Source organism: Calonectris borealis, chromosome 10 (genome assembly GCF_964195595.1).
Source record: "Calonectris borealis chromosome 10, bCalBor7.hap1.2, whole genome shotgun sequence".
Classification (NCBI taxonomy): Eukaryota; Metazoa; Chordata; class Aves; order Procellariiformes; family Procellariidae; genus Calonectris; species Calonectris borealis.
The window spans coordinates 7,180,907-7,193,150 of NC_134321.1; the positions used below are offsets into that span (position 1 = coordinate 7,180,907).

General features: G+C 45.5%; 1 long non-coding RNA gene across 1 annotated transcript in view; it reads left to right on the forward strand.

The window, feature by feature from the left end:
- The window catches only part of LOC142086112 (uncharacterized), a 56,373-nt gene that overhangs the window by 36,469 nt on the left and 7,660 nt on the right, over positions 1–12,244 (forward strand). Inside the window, exon 3 of the long non-coding RNA XR_012674970.1 lies at positions 12,076–12,182. This is a non-coding gene — a long non-coding RNA (uncharacterized LOC142086112). The remainder of the gene's footprint in view (positions 1–12,075; positions 12,183–12,244) is intronic.

Below are 12,244 nucleotides of genomic sequence, written 5' to 3' on the forward strand. Positions count from 1 at the left end.
GCAGATGGCTGTGACCTTTTCAGTATTCCTGATTTTGATTGATTGGCCATTTCCCCTTCTTCCCAGGCTGTAAACAGGGGAGGAGTGAAATAGGTGGCCAAAATAAACACGGAGTTACATAGGCTAAGGCAAATTTATATTGAATTTATGAGAGAGAAAATTTTGCTACCTCGTTCTACCCATAAAAATTATAAAGAGAAAAGAAAGTGGCATAAAATCAATCCATTTCCATGACAAAGCTCATTATGAGAAGAGAAAATGTAGTCCCATATTAACTTGTTCTCATTACTGTTCTAAGATTTATCATGTCAGGTACAACGTGCAAGGGAGGAAAGGAAAACCTTCCTTGCCCTTACCTTAAAAAAATCAAACGGAGAAAATAAGCCAAATTATCCTCATCATGTTCAGTGAGCATATATTTTGCCAAGCCTCACAAGGGGCTCGATTAGCTCAAAAGCTGTGACTTCGAGGAGCCCTTCCAGGCTGGGTGCTCTGGGGCAGGGCAGGTAGCCCGGCTGTCGCTACCAAACCAGCTCGTCCCATGGCGTCGGGGGGGGCACTCTGGGAGGAAGATGCTACTTGAGAGCTTGCCAAGATGAAGGAAACCACTTTGAGTCTGTAACATCATACTTCTTCTGAAGGGTGGCAGGAAGGGTGTCACATGAAGTTTTTAAAATGCATGAAGTTTTTTAATATGAACATGTAACATTAAAGCAGATAATGTGTTTCCTTTTTTGTGCTACTGCATTTATTCTGAAATGCTCATTGAATGTAGCGGTTACCTGTTTTCTAGCAATTTACTGTAAATGTAGAAGCTGGGAATCTATAGAGGGCCATGGATATCTCAAGGGTGCTAATTATTTGGCTTGCAAATATACTAGAAAAGTTTTAATTGGAGGAGCTGCTTGGCAAAGCACAGAGCTTCCTAGCTCCAGCTAAAACCCTGGCCCTGCTCCCATCGACGTAGTCGCAGTCAGGTCAGATCTTGATTGAGACAGCCATGAAATAATGTATAAACAAGGTTCTTCACACTGCAAAACCAGCCCAGACCCCCACATACAAGTAACAGGGTAGCCTAAGTGCCCCTTCAACTGGCTGAGTCCAAATACATCATGGACCAAGATCCTCTGGATCGCTTAGCAGTGGTGAATGAGTTAGGACTGGTCCTTCCAACATGTTTCCAGTAGCCTGTTAGGAAAAAGCCATCTTCCTTTTGGAGGAGCAGGACTATGGGGATGAGCAGCTCAACACGAGAGCACACCATGTCTCTGAACTTCAGCTAATCTTGACCACTGATGTGGCACGAGGCACCTGTGCAATAGGTTGGAAAGCTTGGGTGGATAAGCCCCCCTTGTCCCACAAGCCCAGCAAAGAAGTCATCTGCTCCAGCCAACAGGCAGAGCAAGGGGCTGCTGTAGATGTAATGTGGAGTGTCTCGTAACACCACCTAGCTGGTGGGGAGCAGGATTTGGAGTAGGAAACAGTAGGAAAAATAAGAGCAGAGCTGAGTTTCTCAGAGCCAGGAAAGGGAATTGCCATGCTCAGGCCAGCCCCATGGTCAATTATTTTATCTGACTGCTGTATTTTACCTGCAGTGCTCATTCTCAACTCAGTTTAAGCAGAGCAACAGGTCCTAGGAGAGAAGTCCAAACCTGCCTGCAGATGGACTCATTGCTGGATTTGCAATGCAAGTCCACAGCCCTGGCTCTGAGGGGCCATTCGAGAGTCTAGTCTCATCCTCCCATGCATTGCTCCTCGTGTACTGCTGAACAGATGCAGTTCATTTTGGAGCTGACATCTGGTGCTGTCAGAGTACATAACTGGTGCTGATTTGCAATGCAAGCTGAATACTCTGACCTTTTTGGTGCATTCATAGGAGATGATAGTCTGTATGCGCTGTATAGATAAACTAGTCCATGTGTGGTACGTGCATTTGTTTGCAAGGATGACAAGGAAAAAGTAAATACACAAAATGAAGCCTGCCAAATTTGGCCAATGTAAAACCTCACTGGTCAGCTGAAGAAGGGAAGAGATGACAGATAAATGGAGGGTATAATGCCCTGATAAACACAGGCATTTCCTCAAATCAGGATTACAAATGCTGCTTCTCAATTCAATCAGCCTCCTCCTTACCCGTGCAAATAACATTCCCAGCCCTCTCCCCTGACCTGCAGAGGGTAGCACAGAAGTACTGTGGTGCTTTAATAGGATGATTGCCTTCATCTTTCCAAAATCTGGGAGGGCAACGTGAGGTGTCACTGAGGCTGGGACAAAGGGAACACTGTCAGGGATATCTGTACCTCACAGCACAAAATGAATCCTGACCTATCCATGAAACCTGACCTAGCACTGACTTGAATGGGAAGTTTTATATGGGGCAACGCAACACCCTGTAGAAAGGGTAGCTCCGCTCTGCGAGTAGGGTCTCTCGGGACAGGCTAGGCTTGCTTTCCCACACATGGCTCTGGGATGTATATTGTTGTATGGCTGGAATTGCTTGAGGTCTTTGGTCTACCTATTTTGTCTCTGCTTTGTGGTGTGGTCTTTGAATATCTCAGTCTTTCATGCATTTACCCCCACATGTCAGATTGGGACCTGGGGAATGGAGAGAGAGGCTCTTTAGGGAGAGGCTTTGCCTTACTTGGCTGTTAGCATCCAACTCTCACGCACCCCAAAGCCTGTTGGCAGGGGGGAACGTAGGGTCACACAGCGGAGACCCTCAGCTCTCAGCTGAGAAGGGCACTTCGTGCGCTTGTGAAGTGTGAAATGAAGAAGGGATGGTCAGAGCGAGGGGGGGAGAGGCCGGGACCTCTCCTCTGCAGCCTCCTCTGCAAACTCGCGCAAAGTCACACCCCGCTGGGAGGGAGACGTGCATCCCCAGCTGCGCTTTGAACTTGCCCTGCATTTTGAATTGCATCAAGTGGTGAAAAGCCGAGTGATCACAGGGCTTGGCTGTAACGGCAGCGTAGCTTCAATAGTGTCAGTGCAGATAAAAGTGAAATACAAATGTTTATCTGCCAAGAAGCATGGGCACTAAGTGACATGTTTAAGGGAGAATTGAACGCAGCTATCCGAAGCCACAAGTTAGAGCATCCTTCCTCCATACCTGTCTAAAGACCAACGCATGCCCAATGAAGGGCAAGACCTCGTGCTCCCAAGACAGAGTTGCCTAGGTCCTCGAGCCTCGAAGAGACACAGAATGCTGACCCTCCAGCTTAGTAAATTATAGGATTTCCCTTGGCTCCACCAAAATTTTGCCCCATTACAGAGATTAAGAATCTAGCTCAAAATCTTCCAGACTCCTTTAGGATAGAGGACAACCACCTTGTCGTTTTTCTGAAGGCATCATGGGGACAGTCACGTGGGGGCATCCTGAGTTCCTGAATTCATGAATTCATCCATGGTTCCTGAATTCTCCCTGGGGCCGGTCTCCCCTGAGCTCAAGGGGTGAAACACCCCCCTGGGCTCCACGAGTTACAGAAAAGGTTTCACTGCCTGTACGTCTCCTGCCATGTCCTCTGCCGATCCGGCTTTCAGCAATGAGCAGCCTAACAGATTATTGCAATGGCCTTGAGATCTGTGAGTAAAAGTCACAAGTAAAAAGATTTCTCCTTACAAAACATGCTCAGAAAAGTTGAATTTTAAATGAGTAGTTCCTTCAGCAGTAAAAGCTGACTAGTAAAACTGATTTCTTACAGTTTTATACTCTGTAGTTTGATTTTCTGGTAGCCAGGAAGGGGCAGACTCCAGGTGAACATTTTCCTGGGGTTTGGGTGCAACACCTTTGCCCATGTGGTCTCTTCCATGGCTGGCTGGGGATGAGGTCTGGTTGCAGCCTTCCCAGCAGCAGGGATAGCAGCGCCTGTTTTCATGACAGTCAGAGGATCTCTGTTGCCTTTGAAACTGCTGTTCCCTTTCAAATTTGGTGCAGACAGCCCCATGGATTCAAAAATTACTTGGGGAGAACAGACATAGAGACATAATGGTACACGGAGTATGATTGTGTGAACCTCACTTGCTTGGGAAAATAGGCTACAAAATAATAAAATGCAGAAGCCTTGTTATTATCACAGCTGAACAGTTCTTTCTGACATATTCTATTAAGTTGCTTCTGTTTCACTCAGGTTTTGCATTACTGGCTCTCCTTTCTACGAATGACCTTTTCTATGCAGGGTTTGTAAAACTATTGCCATTCTTCATTTAGAAATTTGCTAAAGTGTGTTTGCAGAAACCATAGATTTTTTTTCTGATGAATCTTCCCTTTTTGGGGAAAGGAACAAAGAATTATGTTGCTGACCTTTCTTTATATTTAACAGGATCTTTTTGCAAGTTGAAAATCTTGTAGGACTCTAAGTAGGAATAGTTCTTCCTATTCTGCGTCAGTGTGTTTATTTGACTGTTTCTTAAGTACGTCTGTAATGGTATTTAGAGCACAACATGTTTTATGGGGAAACCTCACTTTCCCATTCCACATAAAACATAATTGAGAAACTGAAAGAATATTATTAAAACATTTAAGGAGACAGGGATATGTTAATAGAGTGAAGCACTCGGTGTCATGTATTTTGATGAGAGAGAACAAAATCTATCATTTATTAAGTCATATTTCAGTTGTTTTGCAGCTTTTGGGGTATACTCAGGCTTTCTATCTCGTGCACAGCTCCACTGTCTCCCCACGGAGCAGGAAGGGAGCAGGGCTCTGATGGCCAGCGGTGATGAATTAATTGAATGTCTTGCTGCTGTATTGCATTGCGCCCTGACGGGTGCCCACACCAGCATGGCCCTGTGAGAGAACAGGAGGTAAACAAGATTTAGCTTGACCTCCCCAGTTGTATGAAAGGTTTGTTCGATGGCTGCATGTACACAAAATACTTGTTCCGTGCAGTCTTATTGCCTGCTCCAGTAGTGTTACTTATTATTTAGGTCATGAGGACTTTGTTGGTGTAGGATTATATTTGCTGTATGAAAAAGCTACTAAACATTCGTCTTTACCACTAAACGAGTTATTCCAGCCATTCTGTCACTTATCCGAGACATGTTACCCTTTCAATGTAGTACCTAAGCCTTGGTAATATATAACATCACCTGGTGCAGTGAGCAATGACTCTCATAAGCGATTTGTGATCCCATGGTATATGCTAAAGTTAGATGAATGAAATCACACAATTTCAAAGAGCTCATCCAGCGGCTCCTGTTCAACCCAAGCACATCCCTTTTGTGCACCTGTCAGGGGTCTATGGGAGCAAAGTTACGGGTTGGTGACTTCGGTCTTTCTGACATGTCATGTTATAGGTCTAGCGAGGAGTTCATGTCCAATTACAATTTGCTTCCTTCTTTAAAACCTGGCTCCTGGAAGTCTCCCCAGTTACATCTTGTATCGTGATCATGCCAGCCGTCTCAGGGATTCACCGCTCCTGATAGCCGTGTGCGGGGTTTGGAAAGATCGCTGGCTCTGCCTGTAAATCACCGCTCTCCATTCTGTCTGGTTATATCTGTAATGGGTTTTCATTCTCTCAGCATCTGGCTCACATCTCACAGCACTGAGCAGACATCTGAGCTGGGGGACCCTGAGGCATCAGGTTCAGCTATTCCACCTAATATTCTGCTGTTAAATGTGTTTAGGAGAGGAATACCTTGTTCTGCACCCCCTTCCCCATGCCACGATTCCCACCGATTGCCAGGGCTGACTTGCAAAGCTGCCATTGTTGGTGCTACAATTAACTGAGGACTTCTTCTCAGCCAAGGAGCAGAGAAGTGGCACCGAGAAGTCCCGTTAACTTCAGCAGCACGTAGGTGCACAGAAGGACCGGCTCAGCCTGGGCTGCCAAGCCTCCCAGATGATTCGAAACAAATCTTTTTTGTTCTCCCTCTTTGTTTCATGCAGTAAATAAAAATGAATCCCCCAAGGACCAGAACATTTAGGCTTAGCGTATTTTTGTTTGTTCAGAGCATATCAGTCTGTTGTTTTTCCTGGCTAATCAGATAGAGCGGAAGCTAAAACAATCTCAATTTGTTGTTCCATTTTATTCTATACATAATCACTGCTTCTCGTTTGCCTCTAAATAGCTGCATAAATACACATTAAATGCAGTGACATCTCTTTTGGGACTCACTCCAGTGTTTCCTGGTTATTTTCTCTCTTTGAAAGAGATTAGGTTCTCAGATATTGCCATATTTCTTGTAAAATCCTCTGTACTGTGTACATGCAGGAATGGATATTATAATGCTGGGCCCATTCTTGTCCCCTGCAGACATAAGGGGTTTGGTGACACTAAATGAATGCATAGGAATAACATGTGCCCACCTACCATGTGTGAAAGCAGAAAAAAGCTCTCAGACTGAGTAGCCATGAAGGTTATTTTGGATTCATGCTTCTTGCACTGTTCCCTCTTCTCTCAGCTTTCTGTCCTCCCACTCTGTCTCTGACTCTCAAGCTCACGTCCCAGTTTGCAGGGGTCACTTTGGGCTAGCGGCTTGTGGTTCCTGCTGAATGACCGGCTCCTCTTTTGGTCTGGTTTCCATCACCCAGCAGACACGTGCTGTCATTTTTGGCTTTTCAAAGAGCTTCTTGCTCATCACCAGCCTAATGTGTGGATATTAGCACTTCAGGCTTTCGAGATTGAGGTAGATACAGGTGTCAGAATCTGAATTGGCTGTCCTTCTAGCATGAAAAGAGACATTTGATGCCGTATACCTAACGGCCAGCTCTAGAAAATTGTGAGCACTAAAATCTCTGCAGAATCCATAGATTAATTTTGGCCATCTTCCTGTGCTTTCTGAATTTGTTTCCCAGAGATGAGCAGGAGGAAGAAAGTCCCCAGCACCTGAAGAGAGCGGCTTTCAAATAAACCCATTCAAGTAGTTGCACAGCATCGTTTGCAGAGCAGCAGTGACCTCAAGGCAGGCACGTTCCTTGGAGGCTTCTACATCTGGCCAGCTCAGAGCAGCAGGAGGCTGAGCCCACATCTGCCCACAGCATACCACACAGTCATGTTGTTCAGTTTAGCTTTCTTTTTCAGTTTTTTTCATTTTTGCTGGAGAATCAGGAGAGCAGCCTCATAAGTTTAAGCCAACCCATAGGTAGGTTTTTGCAGTGTGGCGTAAGAAGAACTGCTATACATTTTTCTAGAAGAAACTGCAGTTAACTAAAAATATTTATTGCAGATTAACTATTTCACTCTAATATTAAGGCATGCAGGCAAAACATGCATATCATGTGAGATGTACATATGAACAAAAATATGTGCACACACAGGCATGTGCATTAACTCTGGTGCTCTTCATTTAGGAAGACGATCCCAGCTACTTTGTAAAGCACTGGGACAAATCCTGAGGGTGAACACAGTTCTGCCTGAGAGAAATTTATGACTGAGGTCCTATAACACAAATTAAGTTGAAGCCCAGTTCCTGGCATTTTGCATCCTTTTGTATTCCACGTGCTTCCCACATCTGTGAGACAATTTGTCACAGCTGGTTATGTTGGCACATCAATATATTTCTGAGGTGCAAAATGAGAGATGATCAGAGAAGTTCTGAAATACCTGAAATGGGGAAACTATGAACTTAATTGCAACATTAAGCCCGAGTGTGGCACTAAGCAGGAGCTGGAAGAGCTCTGCTCCAGGGGAAGCATCTGCCGAGTTCCTCCTTATGGAGGGCCACTGCACGCTGCTTTGCCATTTGGTTATCGAGCAGTGCGATATCACTGCTCCCAGTATCCCCAGTGCGTAAGTGAAGTGGTGTGGGCATGGGGCAGGATGGAGGATGGATGCCCACCAGCCCTGCCCCGAGCATCTAGGGTAGTGCTGGGCTTGTCATGCTGTCTGCTGCCTCCAATCTGAGAGAGCAGGCAGTGGGTTGGGATGGGACTACTCTTGTAGAAAAGTAAAATATCTTTTTCCTTTGACTGTTTTTATCCCCCCTCCCACATTTGCATGTATCTAAGAAAGGAAAATGTCAAACATAGCACTAACACAGTCATCTGACAGCAGATAGGGGTCGGGGGGAGAAGAGGGGGAAACAAAACTCTAAAAGTTTATAACAGAGTATAGTATTAAAAAAACAGCTAAACCAAAGCAAACAGCCTGGGGAAAGAGAGGGGGTTCTGCGTTTCTGCTGCAGAGAAATGCACAAAATTTCTCTGCAAGAAAATGTACCTACCGTGCTGTCAGCTAATTAACGACATCCAAGTTGAAAGTGATGGGAAAAAGCACAGGGGAAATCTGAAAACGCACTCGAAAGAGCATGCACATTCAAAAGAAAAAAAAAGTCGGATGTGAAAAGCCAAAGGTCGGGCGGGGACTGAGCGAGCCAAAGGCGACCGAAGGGTTTTTAGTGCGGCGCCCAAGAGCGGGGCAAGGCTGATCTCTAGTGGCTGCGGGCAAAGCGGCTGCTGTCGGCTGCTGTTTGAGTGCTCCCACACCTCTGCTTTTTGGAGGTGAGGGGTATCTTACGGGGGTGTCGCTCCCAGCACCGTGACCCAGAGCAGGGTGAAAATTTGCCCAGATCCCTTTTTTTCATCTTTAAGTTACACACCAGAATGTATTTTCTCACGCTAAGAAGCCGTTCCTGCAGCAGCACTACCATGTGTCCCTAGGAGCAGAGCTCTTCCTCCTGTATTGCGCTTCTTAACAAGAATTGTTTGGCTAAAAAAGGAAAATACTGATTTTAGATCTTTCTAGAATTTTTAAGATTCTGGTTCAAATCAACAGTTTCTTTTTTATTTTCTGTTGAATACTTGATTTCTTTTTACTTTCTCTGTGGTGTCCTATCTGGTTCCTCCTATGATTGTTGGAAGGAGAAAAGGTGGAAAAAGGAGAGGTAAAGCCAGATGTGAAGTATTTTTCATTTGTTTGAAATAGTTTTCTTCCTAGTTCTAACAAAAAAAAAGAAAAAATCATGGCCTTTCATGCATAGTATTTGCAGTGCTATTAACAAGAAAAAAAAAAAAAAAAAAAGACATTATTCTTTGGAAGAAAAAAGGATGGTTCCTCTCCAATAGCAAAATGCAACTCCTCACTAAGCCAAGCGCACACTCGTGCCATCAGCAGACAGCAAAGCAGTTCTTGCTCAAGTGTGCACCAGTCGATTAGTGCCTCGTTCACGTTTTCTGGTTTCTCAGTCAGAGTCTCTGAAAGGGCAATTGGGAAAATCAGACGCCTTTTAGCCACCACTCATAGGAACCAGGAGGAAAGAAGGAATCGAAAACACATTTCAGAATAGACAAAAATGATGATCACTATGTGCTTTGAAGGGCTATATAATATTGGATTTGTCAGGCAAGTCATGTCCCTCTGGGTTGTGCTGTACCACCTAAAACCACTAATTTGTTCTCAAGCTGGAAGACTAATAGTGACAATACTATTGCTTTTTCAGTCACTGTACGTATTTGTGTTCTACATAATGCTGACAAGTCACTGAAACAGAAACCACATATTCAGAGCATCACTTATGTGATTATACATGCTCACACATCCTTAATCTTAGGGCTTTCTTTTATTAGCTGATAAAACACAGAGCCCTGCTGTATATTTCTGTATGTTCCATTAGCAATCATTGCTTAATAACATTTGCTGATAAACATTGCGTAAGTCTTGAGAGAAAAGCCTACAAACTTCAGAAAATTATTTAATCCATCGCTGTCCTTTGAAACAGACCATTTTTTTTCCAGATAAAATATTACCTTTCCTTAATTAAAGAAGATAAGATTAAGAATACTTCAAACTGATCTAGCACAGTTCATTCAAGGGTGCTTTACATACCATATCTTTCTCATCCTGCGCGGTTTTCATTCTGCCCATACAGCAGCTAACACCCCGTGATCTATTCCCCGGCTGGGCATCTCATGACAACAGCTAATAATATTATCACCAAAACAACAACCACTTCAGGGAAAGACAGAAACACCTAATCAGCACATACCATAATATAGTGGGAAGGAGCCAAGCTGAGGGATATGGGAATTTATAGAAAGGGCGGGTTTGTGTTTGCCTTTAAGTGTCCAACACTGGTCTAGTTCTCCTCCCACCCGCAGCACCACTAAGATCCCCTTTCTTAGGTGAGTACAATCCCTCTGATGTTCCTCACAGTTGAAAATCTCAGTAATCAGCATGTCTTAGGGCATCTCTCACTCGGTAGTGGAGCTCGGCCAGGGATAGCGGCTTGCCCTGTGTTCTTCACTGACCTCTGTGCTGCCATAGTCAATGTCCATATTTTGCCTGGAGATAAAGCTATACTCCTCAGATTAGGCTTTCAGCCCAGGGAATCTTTTTTTTCTGCCTCTTGCTGAAATCTTTCTTTTTTGGCAAAAGCAGGGCTGTCCCCCGCAGCGATGCCTCACTAGTGACAAGTCCTTAAGGGAAGAAAGACACCCTGCTCCTCAAGAGAGGGGTGGCAAACCCCATCCATCCCCGAGCCAGGGCAGGTCTCAGCCTTTCCATGTGGTGCCTGTGTCCTGAAATTTCCTTAATGTCTATAATGAAAGGATTTACTACAGGGCTTTGTTGGTTTTAATGTCATTTTGGTGTTAAAGGGAGGAAGGTGTGCAGGTCTTGCGCCACGTAGTAGTTCCTGCCATGAGTTGGTCAGGGCTGGGCTGGGCAGGGGCCTCTGGAGGGTTTCCCAGGAGGACACTGCAAATAATCATACTCATGCCAGCATAAACTGGGAGCACAAACCTGTGCAGAGGAAGCTCCCCAATTTTGACACCTTTCCTGTAGTGCCTTGGAGAGCAGTTTGGGTTTTGGTGGGGCAGACGCTCTCCCAAGCTCCTGCCATAGGAGCACTGTGAAAAGCAGGTATTCAGGGCTCACGCCCCAGCATTTCAACAGCAACCCTGAATGCTTTTTGCTGGCTTCAGAGCTGTTTTTTACATTTTGCCAGTAGCTATCCCTCTCATGGCTCCGGCAGCCAGCACTGAGAGCATTCGTTGCTCTGTGATGAGGAGCTGCTTGACAGACAATGGGCGTTAAGGAGAAGCCAGTCAACAGCTTTGCCGTTGGAAGAAGCAGCCTGTGGAAAACGCGTCTTGCTGAGCCTTGCCGAGGAATCCTCCTCGCCTGGCCGCGCTTGCAACGAGCAGCCCTGGCTGCAGAGGCCAGGTTTCCATTCAGTAGTCTCTCATGCACAGGCAGGTGTAGGGAAATGAAAGAATTGCCCTACCTCTACGCTATTTGGGGCTCTTCCATAGGAAGAGCGATATTTCCCATGCAGGGTTTCCTTCCCCCCTTGCAAGCAGGACAGGCTGTGCTCCACCTCGCAGGGGGCACCAAAGGGAGCAGTGACTCTTCCTCCTCTGACCCCCATCCAGATACGGCTACTGTAGTCCCTCGTTTGGAGGCCACAGTGATGGAAGACACTCTTAAAATCCTTCTTACTTATTTATATACATATTTATATAGCTGCTGCAAGAGCATTGAAGTATTCTTTGTTATGGGCTTCTGCTTTTTTTAGGTTTTTCCAGCTCATATTAAAGTCATAATGTCAAGACCTGCATTTTAAAGTAGGGTCTCGGGGAAGTGCAGTCATGGTCTGTAGATAAGTGTATGAGTTCCCATCAGCCTGACGGTCCCAAGGGGTACTCTGCTGCTCTAGGAGTGTATAGACACTCGGAGGGTAGGAGCCACCAGCCCAGCTGAGTGTGGGGCGGCTCACGGATGTCAGAAAAGCCACAGCTGGTGAAATGATAACGGCTAATAGACAAGGACCCAGTGATAGCTGAACAAAGCCAGGATGCTTTTAAGCCACTAGGAAGCCCTAGAAACAGCCTGCAAATGCATACATGGGACTCTCCATCACATGCACATGGTATCTGTTCTCTGTGTGCAATGTGTGCACAGTGCACAGAGTGCCCGGACACATCTGCACATCTGGATGTTCTGCACATCGGCCAGAGTTGTCCTTCCGACAGGGTGCCCGGGGCCTGGGCTCATGGCTTAAAATGGCACTGGAGTAACAGCCACGAATTGGTGCAGTTCGTGTCCCTGGTGCTACCTCTAGTTGTCCAGAATCTTTGTCACCTTCTGCAAAGCCTCTTTGAACCTAATCTCACATTTCTGTTCTTTTTATGCAAAATAGGAGCAGCTCCAGGAGCGAAGACCTGCTGCTCTCATCAGTGTTTGCAAACCGCGTCTGTCGACGGGAAAGCCCTGCTCAGCTTGTGCGCTCGCCGTCATTTCTCACAGGTAATGGCTCCTGCTAAATGAGCCCCAAAACATTTCTCCAAACAGTGCTTAACTGCTTACAT